The sequence below is a fragment of the Zalophus californianus genome, chromosome 13 (genome assembly GCF_009762305.2).
Source record: "Zalophus californianus isolate mZalCal1 chromosome 13, mZalCal1.pri.v2, whole genome shotgun sequence".
Taxonomy (NCBI): Eukaryota; Metazoa; Chordata; class Mammalia; order Carnivora; family Otariidae; genus Zalophus; species Zalophus californianus.
Genome location: NC_045607.1, coordinates 75,055,564 through 75,074,696, shown reverse-complemented (window position 1 = coordinate 75,074,696; position 19,133 = coordinate 75,055,564). Strand labels below are relative to the sequence as shown.

General features: G+C 38.9%; 1 long non-coding RNA gene across 1 annotated transcript in view; it reads left to right on the top strand.

The window, feature by feature from the left end:
• LOC113934833 overlaps positions 1–19,133 on the top strand; it is an 83,148-nt gene that overhangs the window by 14,289 nt on the left and 49,726 nt on the right. The window contains exons 2-3 of the long non-coding RNA XR_003523812.1: positions 924–1,021; positions 1,121–1,252. This is a non-coding gene — a long non-coding RNA (uncharacterized LOC113934833). The remainder of the gene's footprint in view (positions 1–923; positions 1,022–1,120; positions 1,253–19,133) is intronic.

The following is a 19,133-nucleotide window of genomic DNA, read 5'->3' as shown; positions in this document are numbered from 1 at the left end:
TCTCCAGCTTCCCTATGCCAACAACTTCCAATCAGAATATATCCAAAGCCTCCCCCACACATTTTTTTAAACTATGAAGCTTTCCCACTCCCCTGCTTTCCTTGAGTCTGTGAAATGCAGTTGATAGTAGCTGACTCCCTTGCATAGAAAACTGAATAAATGTCATCTGTTTGTTCTTCTTTATTTATTTTATTTTTTTTAAAGATTTTATTTATTTTTCAACAGAGAGAGAGAGAGAGAGACAGCGAGAGAGGGAACACAAGCAGGGGGAGTGGGAGAGGGAGAAGCAGGCTTCCCGCTGAGCGGGGAGCCCGATGTGGGACTCGATCCCAGGATCCTGGGATCATGACCTGAGCCGAAGGCAGACACTTAACGACTGAGCCACCCAGGCGCCCTGTTTGTTCTTCTTTAGATGGTTTTTGTTGATGCTGTAGCTCTCAGCCAATATCCCTGTTAACTGAATCGAATATTTTAAGTGTTACTTAAGACAGTGTTTATCAAAATGTTAGTGTACATTAGAATCACCTAGAAGGGTTGTTAAGCAACAGATGGCTGGGTCTTACCCTCAGAGTTTCTAATTCAGCAGATCTTGGGTGGGGCCAAGCATGTGCCCTCTAGTTTTCAGATGATGCTAATGTTGCTGGTCAGCTAACAATAATTTTGAGAAATGTCACCTTAAACTGCCAATATGATTTAGTAACAACAGCAATAATACCTGAATTTATGTGGTGTTCTTGCTCACTGTGAGACAATTGTGTAAAGTCTATGGGCCCAAAGTCATATTTTAAAGCATGACCTTCTTTGGAAACATACACCTTGAGTTGGAGTTATGAGGTTATAAGAGGGAGAGAAATGAATTTGATCAGAGTTGGAGGGAAATGTCTTCACCTTGTCCATAATTATGATTTGTTTTGTCCTTCCAGGGTAATTAGCCATACTTCAGGAATGAGAACTACGAGGCTTGGTACTTACTCATTCATGATCTAGGGATGAAAAGACAAGCTCTTACTAAGTAAAAAAGGTGAAAAGAAAATTATTCGGGTTATGATCGCTCTCTACTAGAGAAAGATTAATAGGTTAGCGGTGGTATCTGGCCATTAATTGATTACTCCCTTAGTAGATTCTACTGTCATTTGACTGGAAATGGTGATGCAGAAAGCCGTGACTGGGGAAAGGGTATAGATGCAGTTCCTGCCAAGGCAGCAAGGAAGACACAAAACAACACAAGGTGACGTTAAAAATCGAGGGATTGGTAAGTGAGTCCCATTTTGGAAGCCCGTGGTCTTATTGCTGCATATAGATCTTGGATGGCTTGTGACTGTCACCCCCTTTGCCCCCACTCCACCAGTATTCCCCATTCTTTCCTACCAGCATTAGTTTTCCTCCTTGGTTTTGTTCCTCACAACCTGTTAAATACATTGACAGTTCCAATAACCAAACGATACTCTTTGTTTTCAACTTTATTTTGCATTTTTGCTTGAATTGTCTGAATTTAAGAAATAACCATGATAAAGCTCAGCATAAATTGGACAGGTTCCTGTGTAATCTGCTTTCTCAGTTAAGATTTCCTCGTAATAAAAAGAACAGTCAAGTACTTCCTTCTTTGTACATTCAACACTAGAGAGCATTGAGAAAACAGTTTTTATGATAGCCAGTGTTGGTCTTTGCTTTTGAAAATTTGAAAAACAGAAATGAATAAAAAAAACACAGTAGTGATTAAGGGGTGAAAACCGATCTAAAGGGGACTATTTAAAGAACTGGATTGTTTAGCTAAGTAACAGAGCAGATTCAAGGTTGCATAAAAGGGTCTACCTTGTGGTCAGTTATTACCACCTAATAATTTTTTATGAATGACATCTGGGAGAATGAAGAATGAAACCAATTACAATTTCTAATGGAACATTTGATCTAGTCAATGATTCTGAGGCACCAAATGCCTTCAGGAAGCTTTCTTCTCAGCTGGAACCTAATTTTACTGGAGCCATTTTACTCTGTATGATAATGCAGCTGTCCTTTGTGGCTTCTCTGAGGTCAAAGAGGCATCACTGTGTGCTGTTTAGGAGTATGTTTCTTTCTAAATAAGATCTGACTGGGTCATTACCCAGAAGCAATAATTGGGCCATCAGGGACAAGATGAGCTCAAAATGAAAGAATTATTCACGGGCTAAAGATGATAAGCCACTACGGCAAAATCAGCGAAGACCACAGATTATGTCATCAGAATTAGGCCTTTCTCTTGCTTATTTACATAGAAGGAGGAATTCACCATATAAGGCTTGTTTAATAAATATTTTAAGGTGGCACTTTTAACCAAAATTGATTTTTGTTACCCCTTCCCCAAAAAAGAGAGAAAATAAGAAAATTTCAATTATTGTAAGCCAGCCAACAGTTGAGGAGAAAATATTATGTATATTTAGAGAGAAAATGATATTATTTATGAAAATACTATCTAAACATGGCTATGAAGGGATTGGGCTACTTTCAATAAATTTTTAAAAAGCATTTAATATTTTTTAATAATTTAGTATATAAGACATTATTATGAACAATGATTTTTTTCATATGTAACTGTAGTAAAGTAAATGCTTTGTAAATAGGCACAAATATCTATCTCACTTGCATTGTTTTTGTTTTTTATCATAAGTCTGAAAATAGGGGATCAATGTGTTTTGCAGTTCAATCATTAAACTGCCAAAAATAAAATAATAAATTTTCATCTTTAATTGCAACCCTCTAAGGGATTAGTTGCTTTCTTTGTTGGTTTTCTTGAACGTAAAAAAGTACTTCTTATGAATAGAAAACAATGACAATAATAACTCTATACTTACATGTTTTCATATTTATTTTGTTTAGAGAATTTTATTAAAAGTATATTGTCATACCTGGTATGTATCCAGCTTTCTATTAACAAACCTTTATTAAATATACCACTAATGTGAACAGTATTTTCTCAGTTCAGTATTCAAAGGTATGCTTGTAAAGCACACCTTATTCATGAGTCTTAGTGGGTATTACTCCTAAGTATATGGTGTGGTTATACCTCTAGATTTTGTGCATTCATATTCAGGCAATATAATCGTGGTCTTTTGTTTAGTTTGAAAATTGGTTGTTTGCAATCCAGAGTAGTTGATTTTTTGCAATCTATAGCAATATTGTGGTTAAAGCTCACAAAAGCCTATTTAATTTAAATGAGATAGTGACTCAGTGGAACCACTGTGAGAAAGTGGGCTTAGTTACGGTTTGTAAACATACTGTAGAATGATCAACTGTCCCAATTTGACTAGGACTGAGGGGTTTCCGGGAACACAGGGCTTTCAGTGCTAAAACCAGGACCGCCGCAGGACAAACTAGGAGGATCTGGTCATCCTAATACATGTCTTCTGATGGCTATACTGGAAAGAGCATCCCTATGCTGAATTCCAACCAGGGACAACACTGGGCTGTTTCTACCAGCTTACCTAAGGCCATCGTTGCAATGGAAGTGAGGGAACAAGGCATGCAAATATCTTGGGAAAAAGCACCAGAGCAGTAAGGAAAGGATGTTAGATTGTATTGTTTCTTGCTCAAATGCCAATTCTGATTCCACAAGTGTCCAAGAGGGGGTGGGTGCTACTGGTTGGGGCACGGGCTTTCAGGAGTGAGGAGCTCAGTGCTTCTCATGGTGAATTAGAGTAAGATGGGAAAGACAGGACGAATTGAGGAGGGTCCTGAAGATCAGATTGAAGAGTTGGATATTTAAATGTAGACGGCGGGGCACCCATTGATGATTTAGATGAACTGTCATGAAATAAATCATGATTTTAGGACTGATCATAAGATATGCAGCAAACAGATCAAGCAGGATAGGACAGATTCCCAAGAAGTTGAAAAGATTTGATAGGATTTGAGGATATTTAAAATGTGTTTGAGGCAAAGAAGGTAGTAAAAGTCCCAAAGTTGTGAGACAAGATGAAGAGAAAAATATTTCCATTACAAAAATTGTTAAGCTAAGAATGTTGGTGGGTGGTTAAAAGTGAACACTGCCCCATTCATATCTGGAGGTATGCTAATATCATTAAAAATATTGGCAGAAAATAAAGGAAAACCCAGCCGTTAGCTGAGAGCTAATAAATATGTGCATGCCAAAAGAAGGTGAAAAGTTTGGGGGGAAAATTCAATGTTAAATTTTTGAAAGGGTATTATTATGAGCTGCAGAGTGAAGGAATAAAGGAAATGAATGGAAATGAGAAGGTATGTTCAGAAAGATATGAAACTTCTAGAGCAACATATAAACATTGCAGGGTAGAGAACAAACAAGCTTCAGTTGAGGTCTTATTCATAAAACATCAGCTAGAATGTGTCATTCAAGCTACTTCTGCTGCCTTTGCTATTTATCTGGCTCAGTTTGTTACTGCAACTTAGGACCAGAACTTTAGGTGATTCATTAATTGTGTGTGTGTGTGTGTGTGTGTGTGTGTGTGTGTGTGTGTGTGTGTGTGTGTGTGTGTGTGTGTGTCCTGTGTGTGGTGTATTCTTTTTTAAATTAAAGATGCCTTACCCACATTTAGCTCTAAGAAGATTTGATTATGAAGTAGCTCTAAGGAGTGTTACGATGGTAGACAAAGGCTTGAGCTCTTAGAATATGTTCCTGTTCCTTGTATCGAATCATCTGGGAGTATGCTGTGGCAGGAACTTCTTGTTGTCTGCCAACATCTATTGCTTTCTTTTTTCCAAGGCATGGCACTTTTATTTACATAAATGTCCAGTTACAGACTAATTTCCCCAGCTTCTCTCGTGGCTAGATACAGTCATTTTGGCCAACGTGATATGAGTAGAAGTGATTTCTGAAACCTCTTCGAGGAGGAATGAGGTTGTGTCCTCCTTCTGCAGTTTCCTTCTGTATCTGCTTATTGAGACATGGACATGGTGGTAGAGCAGCCTGGGCGATGAAGACCATGCGCGTGATGAAGTGGGAGGGCAGAGCGATGAGAGGATGTGAGCCTCGTTTCCTATATCCAGGAGCTGTCAGTCACCCCCACACTCAGACTCTTTCAAGAAAGAAATACATTTCCGTCTTGTGTATTTGGGGCTTTGTGACAGCAACAACCAAACCTACATCCTAATGAATACAAGGAACTTTGAAAAGGGTCAAAATCTAGTGTCCCTCTCCACCTTCCTCGCTAAGCAGGGGCCCTCTCAGGTGTCACTGGGGTGTTAAGTTTTAGAGTATCCTTCCGCCTTGACCTGTGTCCTTAACCTTTCTGTACCTGTTCATCTATCCCTCTCAGCCCAGCCTTCCACAAATACTCTCAATCCTATCCCCTCTTAATTCTGGATTCATTAAATGGCATAACCTGGCCATTATCTCATTGTACTGTGCCCTGCATTCCTGCTTTCAACTAGTTTCTGTTTTCCAAAGATGTATAGTTCTCCTTAAACCGGGAAATGAAATATTCAGTTGAGTACGCTGTGGTTCCATATCTTCATTCCCTTTTACGTCAGACAACTTAAATGATAGGGCCATGTACACTGTCTTCAAGTAGTGCCCTACAAGAACTCTCCCATTCTAACTATGGTTCTTGAAACTGCCTTTTTTAAAGGTCATCCATTGTTTTCTTTCCCCCTGATTATTAAAGTAATAAATGCTAATTCAAAAAAAATCAGAAAGAATAAAGGGCAGAGACCTAATCCCTAATCTACCATCTAGGATACATGAACATATAATAAACATGAATAATAAACATGAATATTATTATAGTTAGGATAGATGCCAAATATCATATAATATTTATATTAATTATATGATATTTGCTATATATCCTAGTATTTATAATATTTGGTATATATTCTATATAGGACTATATATGGTATTTTGTATAAATATAAATATTAAGATGCATGCCAAATGTTATATATAATACAAAATTTCATATTATGTACTAAAAATAATGTTGGGTGTGCATACCAGTATTTACAGCTATGCCTATTTTTATATTTCTTTTACATAATCATGTTACATATGCCTTGTTGTAGTCTGCTTTTAAAATTTATTTTTATTTAATTTTTTTAAGATTTATTTAAGAGAGAGAGGGAGAGTCCATGAACAGAGGGAGGGACAGAGAGAGAGGAGAAGCAGACTCCCCACTGAGTGTGGAGCCCAACTCAGAGCTCGATCCTAGGACCCTGAGATCATGACCTGAGCCAAAACCAAGAGTCAGATGCCCAACTAACTGAGCCACCCAGGCACCTTGTGTTCTGCTTTTTAGATGAATAATATAATTTGGACATCCTTCCTCACCAACAAATGGATCATGTAAAGACCTAGGGAATATTGTATTAAATAGATAAGCATTAATTTATTTTTAGAATTACTCCTTTAAACATCTATACCCTTATGGTTGAACCTTGAACTGTTTTCAGTTTTTGCCATTATAAACAGTGTTAAACTATTTATCTCCATGTGCCATGCTTGCTTCCTCTTTTTTGTTTTCATTGATGTTGGTTTCTTCCCCACGAAAAGTGTTTTCCTCTACAGTCTCCCATATTCAATTCAAGCAGAATAAGATGCAAATCTGATCTCACTTCTCCATCAACCTGCTCATTTTCCTCTCCTCATTGGTATCTATCTATCACAATTTATGTAGCCATTTCCCCATGCATTTTGGTACTTAATTATATATGGTCTTCAGTTAATCATGACTGTATTCATGTTAATAGTGAGATCTATTAGGCAAGGGATAGGCTTCTCTAACCTCTGATTGACTCAGCACCATTACTTCCTGTAAAGCTACATCTCCTGTTTGAAAAACTTTGTGTCTCACTTATAGGGTGTGTGTGTGTGTGTGTGTGTGTGTGTGTGTGTGTGTGTGTGTGAGAGAGAGAGAGAGAGAGAGAGAGAGAGAGAAAGAGAGAAATGGAGGGGAAGGGGCTAGGCAGAGAGGTTAGAAGTTTTATTCTGCTTTATTTTGTATTTAAGACTATCACTGCACCCAGTTCCCAGAATAAATTTGCCCAGGATCCCTGGTCAGATTAAGTTTTGTCAGCTCAATTGACATTTGAGCAAGAACATCATGTTTATGGCTCTGATGGAGTCACGGGGTGCCACAAGCGAGCAGGGCGGCAGGAGGACAAAAATGGAGCCGGGAGCAGCAAGGAAAGGAACTGGGGGTCTGGAAGCAGAAATGCACCAGAAGAGACAAAGGGGTGGGGCGAAGTTACTCAGGATTAAGTCTACATTTAGAGACTAAGAACCAGAGCTTTCTTTTTACATGACTCTGGTTGGCAGCCAGAGGTATAGAGGGTCTGGATTTTGGTTCTGGACCCACCTAGGCCACATACTAATTCTTTACCTTTCTTTCATGGGCCTCAGTTTGCGAAGTGGAGGTCATATTTACTATCTAGACTATATCGGTGTAGCTTCAGTCTCCAATTATGTAACAAATGTGCTTCAAAAACTATGCTCTGCAAATCCGTGGCAGATTGCATTTTCTAAAGATGGCTGCGTAACATCTCCTATCCCATGTGATTTTGTTACTGTCCCATCAAGATCCCCTTGCCCTTGAATCTGGATAGGCTTGTGACTACTTCAACCACTAGAGTACAGCAGATGTGATGCTATCAGAATTCCAAGGCTAGGCCATGGGAGACAACGCAGATCCTGTCTGCTTTGTTTTCTGGAACACGCTCATGAGAGCCTTGCGAAACCATGTAGGAAATCCAACTACCCTGAGGCAATTACGTTTTTTTTTTAAAAGATTTTATTTATTTATTTATTTATTTGAGAGAGAGAGAGAGAGAGAGAGAGAAACAGCATGAGAGGGGAAAGGGTCAGAGGGAGAAGCAGGCTCCCCGCTGAGCCGGGAGCCCCATGTGGGACTCGATCCCAGGACTTCGGGATCATGACCTGAGCTGAAGGCAGTCGCTTAACCAACTGAGCCACCCAGGCGCCCAGGCAATTACCTTTTGATGATGCGTTGATCACATCAAGAGGCCTGGTGGAGGTGCTGAGTGAAGATGCCTCCAAATGACTACAACTCCTACATTAGCCATTCTAGTCTCCTCAGCTGAGGCCCCAGACATCATGAAGCAGAGACAAGCCGTGTTCGCTGTACCTGTACCAATTCTTGACCCATAGAATCTTTGACCATGATGAAATGCTTGTTTATGATCCCAAGTTTGGGATGGTTTGTTATACGGCAAGTAAAACCAGAACAAAATCTAAGATAGGACAGTCATTAACATCATGATTGACTGGTTTAGGGAAACATACTAGTATCATTTGTTTTAATCTCTGACAAAAAGCAAAGGTGAATGAGTTGGAGGCTACAGTGAGGAAGTAACAGAGATTTGGTATCAGTGCTTTTTTCAAAAGTGATGTCTCAGGACAGAACGTATGTGAACACTCAGCCTATAACAAAGTAGAGACTGCTTTCCCTGGCATCAGCTGGATTACGAAACTCACCAAGACACTCTGGCCTTGGTCTTTAACAATGAACCTTGGAAAGGTGCAGGCTACCTCAATCCCCGAGTGTTCTCCTTGTGTCTCTGCCAGACAGAACATCATGAGCCAGCACACACAAACTGTCGCCCTGATCCAGAGCAGCTGTCTAATTACAATTTTGTTTTTATTAATTACAGAGTAGAAAATCATTTGTAATTAGCTCAGCCTAAATCATAGTTTAAACAGCCAAAAATTACATTACAAACTAAAGTGTAATTAAAGCACTACACTAAAGTGTTTATTTAAACCCAGTTTAGTTACTGCAAATTTTTCAATCAGCTTCTCAGGCTCATACATAGATTTAATTAGTCTCCAGTACTGACAGTTTAGTGCGTTTATTCATTAAGCATCAATATTGCCGAACAAATGTAAATAAAATATAGACAGAGATGCTTTAAAGGGGCAGTCACGAAACATCTGGGAGAGATAATGAGGCTGGGAAAGATGTGAATGTTAATCAGTTTCCCAAGCTGCTGGAGGAGCACTAGCTCTGGGAAGCCTGGGATCTCTGTACTGAGCAAATCGGGAGAGTAGGTTTGCACTGCAGGTTGGTGGGAATGGTGCTGTGGGGTGGGGCAGAAGTCAGTGTAATTCGATTTTTGCCATTGCTCTAGGCTAGATCTCAGGTGCCATTCAACAGAATTCCAGATGGAGAGAAAAGGGATCATCCCACTCTGCCAACCTCTGGGGCTGTATGTATCTTCTTCAGAAACAGAAGAGCTTATAAAGGGATTTTCAGGATGAAGTAGCTTCTTAATTGAAGTGTTTGGAGAAAGTGGTCTCTATGATAATAAGTATCATGCACATTAAGGAGTAAATTTTCTATTTAAGGACTGTTGTTCGGAAAACCACCCTTTGCCACACACGCTTCTAAACGAGTTCTAGATTCTTGAAAGTACTCTTCAGGGGAGCTCTCCACATTGGTCAATAGGACTGCTGTTTCTCAACATATTCTTGGTAGTGGCTTTGAATGCTTTCAGAATCACGCTCATCATTTTTGCCTGGATTGCGTCCATAGCCTCCAGACACACCCCCATTTTCCAGTCTTGTTCCCCCAGCATCATTTTTTTCTTTTTTCATCCTACTGCCAGAATTATTTCTCTAGAATGGAAATCCCTTTATGGCATTCCTCTACCTGCAACTTTAGGGTAGCGCCTCATTCCTGCCAGTATTCAGAAGCTGAAACGTCTCACACAGGGCCCTCTGTGAACTGGCCAGCCTCCGCTTCTCTGTCATTATCTCAGTGCTCTGTCCTGTGCCCTAATTCTTTAGGGTTCCCTAAAATCATCAGGGCATTTTTTTACCTAGCTGCCTTTTACACACATGGTATCCCAATGTCCAAGCTGACTACCTTGCCTTGGCTTGGCCAAGTCCAATGCATCATTCGAAATTCAGCTCTGGCAATATCTTGTTGGGAAGCCCTTCCTGATATTCTTGCTCTGTTCTTCACTGTAAATGAGTATCTGCCCCCAACACACACACACACACAATATTTCCATGCTGTTATCACTTTTATATCACTAACACCATATACAGTAATCATCTAGGACTGCTGAAACCAATAAAACATGACCTCTTTGGATTAAAGGAGGTGGCAATACATAATAACTTTAGGAAGTCATTATTCATTGTTCATTTCAGAATTCCCAACACCATCCATGGTGCTTTTCACATCCCAGGTGCCATGTGAAATATTTGATGTGTGAAACATGGCACTATTATTTTGGGTGTTGTCGGTGATTACCAACCTTTACTTTTTTGAAATAAATTATAGTTTTGAAAATAGTCATAAGTTATTTGACAAAAAGATTAATAAATGACAGTGGTAATAATTGTGTCAAATGCTTTTTGGTAAAACAAAATCATATATGACTAAAAGTACCTACATATTATAGAATAAAGTAGATGTGGATTAATTATTTCTGAAAAATCTCTCAAGTATGATAACATTATTGGAATAAAGACAATGCCAATTTGGTTGCTTTTTAAATACCTACAAAATGATTTTTATAATTACCTTGTGGCATTTTTGTCATAGCTAAATATTAGTATTGTTGCTGGATAGAAATATTTGGACAAATTTTGCTTTATAAGTAAGTAACAACGATTGTCACAAACACTCTCTAGAATCACGTATTCTTTAGGGAATACCAGTTTTGCCCTTACCAGCTATGTAACTTTGGGCAATTTATTTAACTACTGTGTGATTCAGTTTCCTTGTTTGTAAAATGAGCATTTATAATATCTGCCTCATAGGCTGTGATGAGAATTAAAGCAGTTAATGCATGTAAATCTTTTAGGACAATGCCTAGCATATAGTGGTGCTCCATTATAGTTTGCAAGTTTTACTTTTATATTACCAATATTATTTGCTTTCCTAACTGAGATGTCAAGTTTTATGTAGAAGCTCAGCATAGCTTAAGTAAGTCCTTGATATCTGGGACAATCTCATTGCAACAGAGTTAAAAGAGTGGATCTTAACTTAGATGTTTGTATTTGTCTAATTATTTTGATTCTCATTTGTGTTGATGGTATTCATTTTTTAGATGAGAATTAGATGATACATCTAGAGTGTACCTGGATAGTTCCTACTGGAATATGTGTAATTTATCCTCAGAATTTAAGAGTGAAAGGGAAGAGGCATGTAAAACCATTTAAAACCAATGAAAAGATCTAGATTTGAGTTGCAAATTGTCGATGTCTCTTTGAAAATAAAGTCTATAAAAGCATTGAAATTCTTGGTGTGCAGATATGAGATTGTCAGATTTTGAGGACTTACTTGAGTATATTTGACAAGAAAAGAAAGAACTGACCTTGTCTCCTGCCATTTCCTGTTTTCCTTTGTTACCACTAAATATCCATTTACAGAATAACTTCTAATGTCATGTACCGATCTAGTTCTGGGAAAGAATGTGTTCTACTTAAGTTAAAGCTGATACTCCCGGTGAATTTAAATAACCCTATAGAACTGCTCTTTTCAGAGTAAGTCTTTGGAATTATGCCACTGGTTTAGATTGAGGAATGTCATCACAAACAATTCAGTGAGACTTGTCACTCTGTTTGTTGTAAGAGTGATTTGTTCATGACAAAACTCAAGATCCTTCTTAAAAGAATCAATGAGAGAAATTTCTTTTTGTATTTTCTTGTTTGTTCAGAACTGGTTTTGATTCCTTTCTAGTTATTTAGAAAATCCAGAGTCAAATTCATGATCATCTTCTGGCAGACAAATGACATTTTGCAACGTGTAGTTTGCATACTTATTACTTCTCTCTCACTCTCAATTTCCCTTTTAATGCTTTGTCCACCGATTTCAATGTATTATTATTGAAAAAATGTATTATTGAATATGATATTATGTATTTATGAATGCACCTTTATATGTTTTAGAATAAGGACAAGAATAAATGAAAAAGATGGAGGAAGGAAAGTGGAAGGAAGGAGGGAAGGAAAGAAAGGAAGAAAGGAAGAAAGGAAGGAAAAAGAAAGAAAGAAAAAGAAAGAAAGAAAGAAAGAAGAAAGAAAAAAGAAATATGGAAAAGGAAAAGTTTTGCAGCTCCTTTAATTTAGTCCAAATGTAGAGTGCCATATGGTGAGATTTCTTATATGGTATTATATTTATGTCTCTTATATGGCAAAGCAAATACATTATATTCCTTGTAGAGTGGGACACTATTAACAATGACTAATATCTATATCTGCACATGTGTGAGCTCCTTCACCCAGTTCTCACTTTCAGAAATGTTTGCAGAACATTCCGTATTATCACGAGAAGGAGTCATTCACTTGGGTGATAAGATGTATATATGAAACATGTTGAGAATCCCAAAGCTGTATAGATGCCAATAACTCAGAATAACACTTTTATCATGAAAATAAAACTATCTGATGTATGCTATTCTTTGCACGGGATGGTGTTCATTAAAAAGCAAAATGTCTTCTGACTTATAGTGTGGTTGCCAAAAACATGGGGACACCATGCAAGATCATTGAATTTATTATTTAAATTCCTCCTCCTTTTTGGTTTTCCCTTCCTTTTATTTCATTTGAAATGAATTCAGAGTTCATTAGAAAAGCCTGTAGCAGCTTTTAGCAAATTGCTCGCTTCTACCAAAGTTCTTCACACCCTGACAGCAAATTGTTTGAAGTATTCAAGGTTATAAAAAAGTTGATCTTCAAGGAAAAAAATGTTTTCTTTTGAATATTCTTTTGCGTTTTTCTTTATATTGTACATTTAAAGTGGAGAATGAAAATTTAGGGGATGAACATGATATTGTTATAATGTGAGTTAAGAATACAAAATTGAAGTTGGTAAGTGGTCGGCAGTTTCATCCTAGGAATTGGGGAAGGTGGTAGTCTTATACATTTAAAGCCCTTGCCTCCAGGGGCTCCTGGGTGGCTCAGTTGGTTAAACATCTGACTCGATATCAGCTCAGACCATGATCTTAGGGTTGTGGGATCGAGCCTCGAGGTCAGGCTCTGCGCTGAGCGTGGAGCCTGCTTAAGATTCTCTCTCTCCCTCTCCCGCTGCCCCTTCCCCTGCTTGCTCTCTTTCTCTCTCTCAAAAAAAAAAAAAAAAAGCCCTTGCCTCCAGAAATATCTCTCCTTTGTTCCCCTAAAATTCCTCAGAGGGTAAAAATCATCATGCCATAATTGGATAGAAAGTTTATTATATAAACATCTTAAGGGGGAAATATGGTTTTCTTAAATCCATGCTCATATAAACAAGATAAGTATCTCCCAGCTCTAGGATCACGGTTTGGGCCTCAACTCTGAGAAAGCATGACCTCCAGGTATAAATATGAGTTATATTCCAATGCCTGGGGTGGAAGCTTGTGGTGCTTCCCCCCGCCCCTGCTTTTGCTAATACATCATGGAGAGTAAACCCTAAGTCTTCAGGCACTCTAATGGGACAGAGAGAACAGAGTCTGGCATGTAGAGAACCACCGTTAGAATGTATGATTGTTCTGGGATTTGACTGAAAAGAACCCATCAGATTCAGTGTGATAGTTTTAGAATTGGACTTAAATTGGAGCCAGATATCTGGAAAGAAGAATTACACCAAAGCTGAGACTTCCCACCACCACTACCAAGAGATCTTTTTTCTTTGAGTAGCTGAAGTGGGATATGCCATTAAAAGAACACATGTTGGAGGGGCACCTGGGTGGCTCAGTTGGTTAAGCGTCTGCTTTCGGCTCAGGTCATGATCTCAGGGTCCTAGGATTGAGCCCCGTGTCGCACTCCCTGCTCAGCAGGGAGCCTGCTTCTCCCTCTCCCCTGCCCCTGCTCATGCTCTCTCTCGCTCAAATAAATAAATAAATAAAATCTTAAAAAACAAAGCAAAGCAAAACAAAATACATGCTGGAGTGGGGATCACTGGAACAATTCCTGGCCCCTCCATTCCTGGAGATACAGTGCCATCAGACCGATCCTTTCAAAATGCATCTCTGTTCATGTCACTTCTCCACTTGCAAGACCTTAATGGATAAGTTTCTTCCTCTTAGTATACCTGGTTTTCTGAGTATACTCCGATTACTTTTGGAGCCCATGGCCCATTTGGTAGGGGTCTGTCCTCCTAACCCCAGCTGTCTTTCTCTCTCTTTCTCATTAAGGGCTTTATCCTCAGCCTTTACCCAAGATCCTGCTGCGGTCTCAGTGAACCACCAAAAATGACAGTGCTATCAGTGGCCTGACTTCAAGCATTCATTTGGGCTTATGGCCAGCCCCCTGTAACCACAGTCTATTTGGGGCCTGCCTTTGAATTCCCAGCATGATGCTCTTTTCTCATGTCACCTTCCTCTATGGTGAACAGCTCTGCCTATATGCTCTCAGATCTTCTTCTCACCATTTCTCCACTCTGCTTTGTATTACACGGGCTGGCCCATTCAAACTAGATTTCCCAGGCTCTGTGGTCCACTGGCTTCCATCTGATATCAGCTAACATGAGAAAGAGTTGGGATGTTAGAGAAAGGGAGGATCTAGGCTATTATACCTCTCTCACTCTGCTCAAGGTGGCTGTCACCTCCTCTGTGATCACAGTTCCCCGTGGGTAGCTCTTGTTGTGGTTCCGGAACCCCCAGGTGGCCTCAACTCCTCAGCTCTGGTCACTGCATCTCCTTTTGTCTCTCCAGCCCTAGGGGTGGTATGGGGTTGCTGCTCTTCTGTTCTGTCACTTGCTTACTGTAAGGCTTTCCAGGCCTTCCAGCTTTTTGAGAACGGGTCCCCAGTACTATAGTCCCTCTACTCAGGTTCTTGTTGGGAGGTGCTGTTTTCCCGAGTGGACTCTTACTGATGTGATATTCTTCATTATTCTCCTCCTGATTACCCAAACCAAACTTTTCTTAGTGACTAGTTATTTAGCAAGATGACTCTTACGTTATATTGAAGAGCAAAATAATTCATGAACTTTGCCAGTTGAATGTCTGTAAGTTTGCTTAATGTCATTAGACTGTGTGAAATACATCCCGGGCCTACAGGATGATAAACAAAAGGGGAAGGTGTTTCTGGGCTTGTTGCTGATGGTGCTGGAAAATCAATCCCCTGTGAGAAAGAGCTCCCAGCAATATAGATTGTTTGAACTACTTACCATTATGTCAAATTCACTTTAGCATCTGCAAACAGACAACTGTATGAACACTGTAGAAGCACTGTTTTCTCTGTTTGCACTTAAAGGCCTAAAGTTACATAGATTTTCATAATCAAGAAAGCTTAATTCAATAACAGGTCCTTTATTTAACCCTTAAATACTTAATGTCTGGGGTCAGTTTCTGTCTTTCTCATTAAAAAATATTAATTCACACACGATTCATTCCTTTAAGACATAACTATTTAGAAGGACACTTTCATTTTGAATGTTGGTGTCTACCCATTTTCAGTTCCTTGAAGAGTCATTCCATTTCTTTTCCGCTTTGAGCAATTGTGATATCAGTCAATGAAACTCCCAGAGTAAAACACATTTCCACAAGACTTCAGCAAAGTATACCAGCTACCTCAGTCCCAGGACAGATTAAGTACAAACAATATTATCAGTCTCTTCAGGTGAATAGTCAAGGGTTTGGCTAGATTTTCTGTGTGTATTGATGAGCATTGAAGAGATGACTGGATGAGGGATACAGGCATGCTCCAGGTGGTGAGATGCTGACCAAGAAGGTAGAGGGAAAGATGCTTGGGCTGTTACTCTTCAGAATATTTCACCGTGGCCATGGACTCCCTGCCTTTTTCCAGGTCATACTTTTGTAACCAGAGCATCACGCATTTAATCATTTCCTCATTCAAATGTCCCCATCCTGGCTCCTTGCCCCACATCTTCCTGCTAATGACTTGGAAGGAAAGAAGGACTCACTCTTCATGTTCACATGCAGTTCTCTTATAACAGAAACAGTTTTCCTTATATACTTTATCAGATTTTGTACAATTTTGCCTGACTACCCAAAATGGCAGTGGTGTAGTCAGAACTTTTTATGGCTCTGTGCTCAGGGCTAGTTTTCAGCTGTAATGCAAGCCATGCCATGCATCAAGGATGTGGTGCCCAGGGACTCCTGGGTGGCTCATTCACTGGTTAAGCCCAACTCTTGATTTCGGCTCAGGTGGTCTCAGGGTCATGAGATTGAGCCCCATATTGGACTCTGTGCTGGGTTGGAGCCTGCTTAAGATTCTCTTTCTCCCTCTCCTCCCATGCACTCTCTCAAAAAAAAAAAAAAAAAAAGGAAAAGAAAAGAAAAGATGTGGTGTCTGTACCATACCATACCATACCAGTCATTTAGTATTTTAAATGTCTCCTACCCTTGCTAGTACATTTAATTAATGAGTTCCTAAAACATGCCAGGCATTGTGCTTATATTGTAAGGTATGACTCTTACCCCCATAGAGAGAAAGCAAGCAGTATTAACAAATAATCAAAATAAAATATGATGGTTGGGGTGCCTGGCTGGCTCAGTCAGTAGAGCATACGCCTCTTGATCCTGGGGTTGTTGAGTTCAAGCCTCACATTGTGTATGGGGCCTACTTAAAAAAAAATGATGGTTGCTTTGGTAGGGGCAAGGGTATTATGGGAGCATACTTCAGGTGGTTTAAGTAATGTAAAAAACAGAGAAACCATCCTTGAGTAAGTGACATTCATGATGAGAGCTGAAGGATGAGTGGAAGTTACCTAGAAAATGTTTGTGTTACCTAAAATATGCATGTTGGGGCTAGGGGAGGGAAGGGGGCTAGGGAAGGGAACGGGAGGGAAGATCTTTCTGCAGGATGAAAAAACAATGTTTTGAGGTGTTTTAAAGAGTGAGGAGATAAAAAAGATGCCCATTGGGGCACCTGGGTGGTTCAGTTGGTTAAGTGTCTGCCTTCAGCTCAGGTCATGATCTCAGGGTCCTAGGATCCAAGGCCATATCAGGCTTCCTGCTCAGTGGAGAGCCTGCTTCTCGCTCTCCCTCTTCCCCTCCCCCAACTGTGCTCTCTCTCTCTCTCTCTCTCTCACTCTCTCTATTTCAAATAAATAAAATCTTTAAAAAACAAAACAAAAGAAAGATGCCTATTACTGTAATCCAGGTAAGACAGTTGGCAATGGTCAGGGCTGAATTCTGGTAATCAGAACTGGATTGGAGATGGAGGAAATGGATCGATTCAAAAGGTATTTAAGAGCTAAGGCCATTTGTGATTTATCGTACATTGTGCAGCTTGAATAGTGTGTTTCATACATATATATTTACATATATATAATAAGAAATTATTATATACATATGTATAGCAATTTCTATGCTGCTCATATATTCTGAACCAAAAATGAGGACCTGTTGGTCATCAGTGGGGCACAATGCTTGGAGTTATACCTATCTTGGAAAAATCTGGGATTTTGATATTTACACTGACTTTCCCAATTGTATTGTAAGCCATTATGATGTGTCTCACAGCACCTAGCACAGAGTATATATTAGGTGCTCAGTAATGTTGTTTGATGAGCTCAATGTGGCTGTGTGAAATTCAACAACTAAGCAATCTAACCAATGTCAACACAAATTCTGACCTATTCCTACATGAAGGGGTGCTGGATTATTTGTTGCTGATATGTTAGATAGAATGGATTTAGTAGGTAGTGATAAACAATATGGTGTTTCTGGAATATCTGGAGTCTGATGACCCCTTGACCAACACTGAGTTCATCACACTTCCAGTTCATAAACACATTTGCCCTGAGGTTGTTTGAGAGGCAGAGGGCTTTCATTTAATATGAAGCTGATATTATTGATTTTTTCTTTCACACATAGTGGGGGTATGATAACCTAGACTTCATATTTATTAGCCCGACTAATCATTAGTAGTTGTTGAACTTCAGAGAGTTCAGGGCTTTGGTTGAGTTTCAAGTACTCAAATCTGGATGCTCATTGAAGTGTACATTGAGTAGAGAAAGCCCTAAAGATCTCCTTCTTATTCCTGAACTGTATAAATTCCATTCTCTATATTTTTTTGGGTCCATTATTAAGTTTCAGTCCAGTTAATTCTAGAGACCTCTTAAACAGAAAGATTTTTTTTTTCTTACCATGGGAGAGTGCAAAAAAATACTATTTCAAATAGTCTTTGTGCAGCATGGTGTATTAGAAAGGACATAGACTTGTGGCCAAATACCCCAATTTGAAGACAATTTTAGCCACTTACGGTATAAAGTGGAACATATGACTTACCTTTTTAGCTTTTGTTCCTTTATTTACTGAATAGGAATAAACAGACTCTAATTCACAGGATACTAATACTAAACACAAAACACAAAGAGGTTTTTTTGTTTTTGTTTTTGTTTTTGTTTTTGTTTTAACATAGCCTGGCATATAGTAAATGGTTAAAAAAAAAAGCTAAGTCCACTGTCATGGTCTTTTTTAATTATCAACTTCTCTAATTAGAGATTGAGCTGAGGTTATCTAATGCTTTTTAGCCACCGCTCTCTGACTTCCAAATAAACTATAACCATCTAAAGAGCCATGTCCATGATGAATTGATTTTATATTTCCCATAGCACTTATCACAATCTTGACCTGGTACATACTCAGTAAACTTTTTTGAATAAATTCATGAAATAAACTTATTGAAGAGGTTGTGAAATTTTCTCTGTCACGGAGACTGTTATAACAAACAAGTGTGTCCCTGTAAACATTTTGAGAGAAGGAGCAGACCTCATTCACTGCTATATTCCTAGTTCCTGTCTCACAGTAGAGACTCAATAAATGTTTGTCATTGAGTGAATAAATAAGTGAGTGAATGAAAATAATGATCTATTCCAACCTACAAGTAGAGAGAAAACCTATCATTTATGCAAAGTAGGATATAACTTGGGTAGCCTGCAAGAAAAGACATCAAAAAGGAAGAGAAAAATCACAGAGAAAATGGGTTGGGATTTGGTTTGAGAAAACCCCTTATGAGGATATTATATCAGTTTAGGTAAATTCTAGGACTCAAGGACAGGTTTTTGAGTTAGGGCAGAAACCAGCAGATTGGGTGTTTTCTATTGTAGGCGTAAGTCAAATTACAATGTGTCATAATCTGGGAGAAGATAAGGTTTATCTCTATACCTCTTCTCTCCTTTATTCATATCCTTTTTGTTTCTTTCCACTTTTTGTTTTTGTTTTTTTTTTTTTCAATCTTCCCAAACCCTGACTGCTTGCTTTAAACCACA